The sequence below is a fragment of the Equus przewalskii genome, chromosome 8 (assembly GCF_037783145.1).
Source record: "Equus przewalskii isolate Varuska chromosome 8, EquPr2, whole genome shotgun sequence".
Classification (NCBI taxonomy): Eukaryota; Metazoa; Chordata; class Mammalia; order Perissodactyla; family Equidae; genus Equus; species Equus przewalskii.
In genome coordinates this window covers 51,441,843-51,449,442 of record NC_091838.1, presented here as the reverse complement: position 1 = coordinate 51,449,442, position 7,600 = coordinate 51,441,843, and the positions used below count along the sequence as shown (strand labels likewise).

Genomic DNA, 7,600 nt, shown 5'->3' with positions numbered 1-7,600 from the left:
AGCACATGCCATAAGAATTTAGTGGGCTTTTTCTCAGGTGTCCTTAAAAAAAAAAGATGGGGGCAAAATGTTAAAGTGCGTGTCAGCAGAAATGATTCTACAACAAGCCGAAGGATGATGGTCCAGTTATACAACCCGAAGCTTAGACTGGGAAGCCTTATCCCAGCGTGAAATTTAGATTCCTAAAGGGAATACTGCTCATCTCTCAGCTGGCCTTTTAATAAGAACTGATGACTTCACTATGCTCTCAAAGGCCTTCAGTCCAGAGTGATCCATGTGAGAGATTCATATGCATGACACATTCCCACCGGCCTACACCAGAGGGTGAATAATTCCATTAATTACCATTCACTCCAGACTTTTCTCTCCCACTTAAGGAAGCCTATTTGTAACTGAGTGTGAGTGACTTACTGTAAGAAAGAGCCTTGGATTTGATTTAATTTATAAGAAAACATGAACCATTCACAAACATCACCACTTTACAGAAACAAATCATTCATGTCACACAACACAGTTGGTGGTGATGGACAAATGTGTCAAAACGATTTAGTGGAGAATGGCAGCCCTGAGGTGAGCCCTTAGGGTACCCATAGAAAAGCCAACACTTCCTTCAGAAAGCACCTTGAAATCTGTTTTAGGATACAAACAACTATTCAGGTACATCACTGACAATGTTATGCCACAGTTTTGCACCAAACTTCTTTTCTTCTAGCAGAAAAGAACTGCCTTGGGAAGCTATACAATCAACAGGAAAGCAGAACTAGGCTCAGAAAAGTAAGGTCCTCAACAGACCTCTTGAAAGACCAAAAATGAAAGGAAAGTGCTTTAACTGTACTTTTATTTATCGTTGATTCTCACCTTGCTTAAAGCTTAAAGTCTAGACAGAGTCCGGTGGCTTGTCTTGGGTCATGTTCCCACACTGGTTAGAGAAGGGCAGGTGGCCTGGTTTGTAGTCTCACCAAGACCACACAGTGGCTGAGAGGAAAGTCCCAAGTGGAAACCAGGTTAGTGCTGCCAAAAGAAAGACATGTGAATGAAGAAGTTCACCACTGGAAAGGCCAAGCTTAGGCCCGGCCAAATAAAAGAACTACTGTTCTAGAAGAGAAGATCCAAACATAGTGCGTCTATAGACCTACTCTCTTTACATGGTCTCTCTGCTCAACCCCCGACTCCTTCCTTCTGCCTCTACTGAGTCACTTGATGGAGGAGGTGTCTAAGTTTGTCATTTTGGCCATGACTTTTCTAGTATTCTAGTCTCATCCATGGGGGCCTGTATGCTGGCTAGTTTTCACTTTTTCTTCCCTCAATGATAATTTCCGTATGGACAGATTTCTCAGAACTGTCACTTGAAGTTCTCTCTGGTATTCTGAATATCCATACAATGCCCAAATTTCTCCAATAGCTATTCTCCACTCTGCACAGGATGCCCTGGAACTGACTGGAATGAGGATTGAAATACTTCACAGACACCTCCACCTCTCCCAGAGTTGGTGTCTAATGGCTAATGATTTTTAACCCCAAAATCTTAGAAGGTAGACATTGCCAATTGTATAGCATCAACCATAAAATCCTTTAATGGTGTTTCCGTGCCTGCTACAAGATTTCCTGGTGAACCAACCTGAATAAATTAGGTTCAAATTCAACCCATAACTATATGAATTATATCCAATTAAATCCAATCTTGTTAGATTTCAGTCTAATAGACTTCAGCCTATTATTTTATTTGGTCATGTTCTCTTTGACCCTGATTCTATTACCCTTTGTATTAAACCTTTCTTCTAATCTCTTGTCACCTGAAAATTTGATCAGCACTATTTGATACAGAAGTCAGCTGGGACAAGACAAGAGGATAACACAGTGGCACTTTTGTCAGCCTCTCTTCAGGCCGGCCAACATCTTCTGGTTCCTCTGCTCTGAATATGACCCTTCCATCAATGTCAGCTCTTTCTAGACATATTATCATATTTCCTCGTCTTGTCTGCCAGAATATCATAAGAGATATGCTATCATTTCCCTGATCATTTCCTACATTTTCATAATCATATTAGAAAATAACAACAATAAAAGAAAGGTTATGAGGTTGTTTTGGTGTGATTTCTAAGAGATCATTGATTTTGTTTTTAAATGATCATAAATAATACATTTAATAATCCATTCCAATGTTTCCCTAGGCGTTGAATCAAACATACTTCCCAAATTTTTCCCTTTTGGAAACTTAGAACAAGTTTCTTCCATTTTTCCATTTTTGATCACTCTTTAGAGTTCAACTATGGCTCCTCTTGAAACCTTTAGGATGAATTTATTAAAACCAGGAAAATTGAACATTTAAAACATTTTGGTGCTCTTTTCACCTGCATTGTTTCTTTAATCACCTCTTAACTAGGATTGCTCTGTTATTTCTGGTGTAAAGAGCACTCTTGACAGAAAGATGGAACAGAAATAGAGTTGAGTAGTATTTCTCTGTCCACTTCATCAGTATCTTAACACAAACTATCCAACAGAGAAGACTTGCTCTTTCTCATTGTTTTCCCTCTGAACACATGGTAGAAATTCATTAATTAATGTGACCCAGCTAGAGTAGTTGATAGATTAACTGTGTGCATGTGTGTGTGTGTGTGTGTGTGCGCTTTACACTTAAACTATCTAAGGGTACATTGTTTGACCACTCCTTTGATGCAAAGTGAAGGACTATTCTTTGAGTGTGAATCCCCTGTTTGGAGTTCTGCACTACTTTCTTGCTTATACCATACTTCTATAACATAGGCTACACTCTTCCACCTTGGGTTCCTTAAAGTGAAATAAAAATTTAAAACTCTAGCAAAATAATCTGAGTGCAGTAATCTTCCAGATTTTTACAATTTTTCCCAAAGTCTTTTGGTTATAATGTGAAATGGTTTCTTTTATTAATATTTTTAGCCACTCATTTTTACAGTCTTTCTATGTTTAATTTAGTATTACTTTCTTAAAAATTCCTTTCCCAGTCTTTTCATGACTTTGCATAATATTTAACTACCACAATATAAAACTGGCATAAACTGAGAAGAAACACAATTGAACGTTGGGTTGCACACAGCTCCAAGGGTAGGTTTGTCTGGTACTCATAGGTGTTATAGAAAGAGCCTAGGAACCATGAGCCTTCGGTGGGCTGTAGTCTTTAACGTGGATGTTTTAAAAACAGGAGAAAGAGTGTCAATTAATCTGGCATCCCATTATGCAGAAGTCAGTTAGGAGAATTTATTCATAACTTTTTTTTTTTGAGGAAGATTAGCACTAAACTAACATCCGCTGCCAATCCTCCTCTTTTTGCTGAGAAAGATTGGCCTTGAGCTAACATCTGTGCCCATCTTCTTCTACTTTATATGTAGGACGCCTACCACAGGATGGCTTGACAAGCAGTGCGTAGGTCTGCACCCAGGATCTGAACCGGTGAACCCTGGGCAGCCGAAGTGGAGCACTCAAACTTAACTTGCTATGCCACTGGGCCAGCCCCTATTTGTAACTTTTCAAAACTCCTTTTTATGATTCTCAGCAGTTTTCACAAACCTCAGCGTCTTAGAGCTTTGTTCTATAATATAATGGAATTCTTACAGGGTATTCTTCTTTGTCATTTTCCTTTTGGGCTATGTCTTCTGCCTTCACTCTTTGCTATGAATCCTTAAAGACTGAGAGCTCCCTGTAGCAATCACCTCATCTTCTTTAAAAGTGTCCTCTTTATTGTATCAGTAGATTTCCAATATTGGTAAATTTGGTTTAACCCTATTCAAAGAAACCACAGTTTATTGCATGCCTACTATCTGCAAGGCACTGGGCTTCTTTTCCTCCAGCAGCTTCCCTTTCTGATCTTTAGGCTATGGGAACATGCTTCCATTTCCTGTTATTGATTTATCTATTTTTCTAATTTACCATCCTTAAATATGATATACATCTGGTATTCTCTTATTTTCTTTTTTCTTGGTGTTTTAGTAAAGAATTCTTTTGGTTTCTGGTGTCAGAACTCTCTGACTTAAAGAGAAGAGTGTGTGAGAATGTGTGTGCGGTTGCATGTGTGTGTGCGGTTGTGTGTGTGTGTGCGGTTGTGTGCGTGTGTGCGGTTGTGTGTGTGTGTGTGTGTGTGTAGGAGAACTTCTTTCCTTCTGTGGCTGAAAGTCTAGAGGTAGGTCTCCTGGCCGGGATTTAATCCAAACCTTTAGTGTCCTCAGGCCTCGGGCTCCACTTCCCTGAGGTTTCCTTGGCTTTGACCTCATCTGGGAGTCAGGTTTGTCCCAAGGCTGGCTCCTCTCATGAAACTAAAAAATAAGTTGAGTGTTTAGTCATTTAATATGTCTTTTACCATCGGGGTAACCTCCACAAGCACAGGGGCTGCATCTTGTTTTTTTATACCTCATTATACCCAACATCTAGCATGGTGTCTGGCACAAGGTAGCTACTCAATAAACATTTCTTGAAGGAATAATGATTGCTTGTCATAAGCCAGTCACTGAGCTAGGTGTTTTGTAGATCTCATCTCCAAAACGTGTATGAATTTAAGACTGGAAGGTCACAGTCTAAGGAATGTCACTTTTTTCTTTTTTATTTCTCTAAATCAAATTGTATTTGCTCCAAACCCCCAACCTCTGGGTTGATGAGAATTTCAATCTTAGCCATTGGGGTACTCCTCACCACTCTATTTTATACTATGTAAAAATACTGAACTTATTCAATGCCAAAAAACTGGGTGAAAAGCAGTTTCTTTCACCCATAGTTGCTGCAGTCGTCGTATTTCTTGGTCCACTGCACATGGGTGAACATTTGCCAACGCTGTCTGCCCCAAAGGCCACCATCCTAGGTGGACTCTCAGAGATCTTCCTGCCTGACCCCTGACTCCACATCTCACACTCATTTTCTATCGGAGGCTCTTTGTGCCACTGGCTTTTTTCACACCATCCCAGGTTGGGGAAACAGACTCACCTCAGGTGCCACCACTTCTACCTCCACCACCCAAAGTATTTGCCTACATCTCTGTGACAAATCAAATAATTCCTCTCAATGAGCCATTCCTAGGATGGAAGTAGTCAAAGGCAATGTTAATGCAAGTTACTCTTTTACTTTTTAAGTTAATAACTCTTTCCCATATTTCATGGGTCTGTGTTTTATTTAAGATGGTCCTCAAAATGAGGGTTAACAAACTGGAAAGTTGGCCACTCTGGACCACATTCAGCTAGTTCACGGCAGGTTCTGTATATTTATCTATCAGTCTCTAATACGTTCTCCACATTCTAGGTAAAAAAAAAATGTGAAATGGTCTCCTGGACCCTTTTGTGGGTCTTTATACCTTTTTCCTGCCCTCACTAAAGGAAGCAGTACTAAGCACATCCACCTAATTAGACGGAGGAAAAATGTATCAAGTGGACACTTCATCCAAAATGTAAGCCAGCACTAACACATTTCCGCATTCTAACTCTAGTGGGCCATAATTTGACTGGTATCTTGACTGCCCCATGTTGCATTTTTCTCCTAGTTCAGTAGCTATTGGAAATTTTATCACCAGCTTTGTTTTATCCCTCCAACAACATACCGATATCAACTACCAGTACGATATGACCACAGACAACAAAGGAATCCTGTGTGCTCAACCACAGTTCTAGCCACAAGCAGAGTGGAACTTTCTTTTCCAGGAAAGAAGTTAACATGGTCATTTCTCCCACAGCAGTGGTCCCTAAATCCAATATGAAACCATCTCTTATCGCTTTAAATCAAAACACGTGCTATATGAAACAACTGGTTAATCATATTAAATATATTTTAAACATGAATTGGGGGGAAAAAACAGAGTCTTGGTTGTTGGTTTTTAATGTCTTGATGGGTTTACTAAGCTGAAAAGACATGAGGGAGTATGCAGTCCTCTGGTCAACCCAGGTCAGTCTAGAAGCTGTGTGAATTATCTAAGTACTTGTACTCAAACTACCTACATTATCTAAATGAGCTGGATAATCTATGTAAGCTGAGGTCCACGTAGGTACAGTCTTGGCTGACACACATCCTAGAAACAAAACAAAACAAAAATAATGATGCTCAAGTTCACAAAATTAGTTTGGAATACTCACAGACATTCTCTGAGCGGTGACTGTTGGCAATCCTTCCTTCCTCTTCTGCTGGAAAGGCTCTAAGAAAGGCTTTCTCACATTATCCTAGTACTTATAATATGGCCTAGAAAAATGTGCAGAGGAAGACAAAAATGGGTAAATAATATTTTTAAGTTCATCCAAATTCTAGAATTCCAAATCAGCCTACTTCAGTGCAGAAGAAATATCTAGTCACTCATAGGATTCATTATTGTTTCCTGAGCTCCAGTTCCATGCACGTAAGTATGTTTATATTTTTAAATACGTAGAAATCCTTTGGGGCGAATACTAGCAACTTGGGTAATACTTTGTATCTGAGCTTCCTATAAAAGGTTGGCTAACACCATTTCGAAAGAAAGAGCCGTCCCTGAGTGCTTCTGTTAAGACCTGTAGTCCTCTTAGATAAGATGCCCTCCTTCATTGGCTCACTTCTTCTGCCTTCTAGGTTTAGAAAAGTGTGAATAGTCTTCATCCTCACTTTAAAATCCATTCAAAATTGCCTTGCATAAAGTAAGGCAACTAAATTTGAAGTTTAAAATAAGACAATCCTTGCAGGGAAAATCAGTCACTTATCAGCAGAGTTCCATGCAGCTCATTGGAAATTCAGAATTTGGAACACAAATTTAGAATATTGAACATGGCATTATTCATTGCCTGGCACAGAGTCATGCAAGGCAGTTAGCCAAACAAGCTATCTCTCTACTTACAGGTGAAACAACGGTTTGGAGAATCTTAAAAATTTGAAAACATTCATAAATCAACATAGGAGCTTTTCTAAGGGGGAAGTTAACACTCTGCCAAGTTAAGCGAACTAAAGAAGAAAACAAATCGGCCGTTAAAATGGCTTTCATGACAGACACTTACACTTCCTCAAACAATATCAATTAGTGTCTTTAGAACAGACTTCCTCAAGATGATATTTCAATCAGTTTATTTTCTGGATGTAAAGAGCTTTCTTCCATTGTTTCAGACTGCAGAAATAGGACAACAGGTAGTGTTGCTGACAGTAGAGTGGGGGTTTCCTGTGTGCGTAAATGCCTGAGGTGATGTAAAAATTATGGCACTTCTAGAACCTCAAATGAAAACTTTTCCCTGCCTATCAACAAGAGAATTTGTTAATGTGTGGATGTTCTCAGCTTACGTGTATACTTCCCTCTTTACCAAAAACAATTTTGTCTTTTGAGGATCAGCTAAATTTTCCCTTGTTTTCTAAGATGTGGTCTGTCTTTCCCACTTCGTTATGAGGCTATACCAAGAAAATGGATGAAAAGATATGGAATTCTAAAGAAGAGAAAAATGGAAGACAAATTCTTTCTTACGGAGTCAGTTATTGGGCTCTCCTTTGTTACAGAAAACCTAGACAAGGACTCAAGGAAAGAGCATTACATCGATCTACAGTAGAAAGAGTTAAGGAGGAAGAGTAACCAGGAGGGTAACATAGAAAAGCCTCCTGGGCTGAGTTTGGAAAGAGTTTTAAAGGTTTGGTGTTTGAAAAACTC

General features: G+C 39.3%; 1 long non-coding RNA gene across 1 annotated transcript; it reads right to left on the bottom strand.

Moving 5' to 3' along the window:
- Positions 1-821: 821 nt before the first annotated feature.
- LOC139085329 (uncharacterized) lies at positions 822-6,698 on the bottom strand. Its single transcript, XR_011543612.1, has 3 exons — positions 6,084-6,698; positions 4,185-4,286; positions 822-1,011 (listed from the first exon to the last, which is right to left on the bottom strand). It is a non-coding gene; the product is annotated as an uncharacterized lncRNA (long non-coding RNA).
- Positions 6,699-7,600: the final 902 nt, after the last annotated feature.